This window comes from Atta cephalotes (genome assembly GCF_000143395.1).
Source record: "Atta cephalotes unplaced genomic scaffold scaffold00015, whole genome shotgun sequence".
NCBI lineage: Eukaryota > Metazoa > Arthropoda > Insecta > Hymenoptera > Formicidae > Atta > Atta cephalotes.
The window spans coordinates 2,362,588-2,363,183 of record NW_012130079.1 but is presented as its reverse complement, the minus strand read 5'-3'; positions in this window follow the sequence as shown (position 1 = coordinate 2,363,183).

The following is a 596-nucleotide window of genomic DNA, read 5'->3' as shown; positions in this document are numbered from 1 at the left end:
AATTAATAAATATTTAAATAATTCACGATTTTTCTTACTATTGCACAATACTTGTAGAATACCATTTTCTCTCTTTTTTTTTCTTTTGTACCCTGATTTCAGATGTGCATTTTTATAAATAATTTATACAAATAAGATTGAATTTCCTAAAATATGAGATATGTCCCGTTTGAAAGTTCTCGAAATTGGTCTAAAGACTAACGGAAACTAACATTTGTGGCAGTGATTGCGACTGTAATACAAATCTTGAAAAACATCAGTTTATATAAAATGCAAGACACTGCAATAGACAGTATAATATAAGTAAATTACGTATTAATCTTTTTGGTATTGTCCGCGCTCATTGTTGTCTGTATACTTTTATCCCAATTCGGTAGAATATCAAAAAACTGTTATATAAGTGCCACTCGTGAATAATATAATGAAGACAAAGTCGACAGTCTTACGTTTCATAAGTAAAACCTATAAAAAGTAAAACGTATAAAAATCTCAAATAAAACAACGCATTCGAACTGATCGATCCGCGTGATTACACTAAAAATGTTTTCACTAAATTTGTACATTCATAAGAATAAAGAAATCAAGTTCCGTACTAT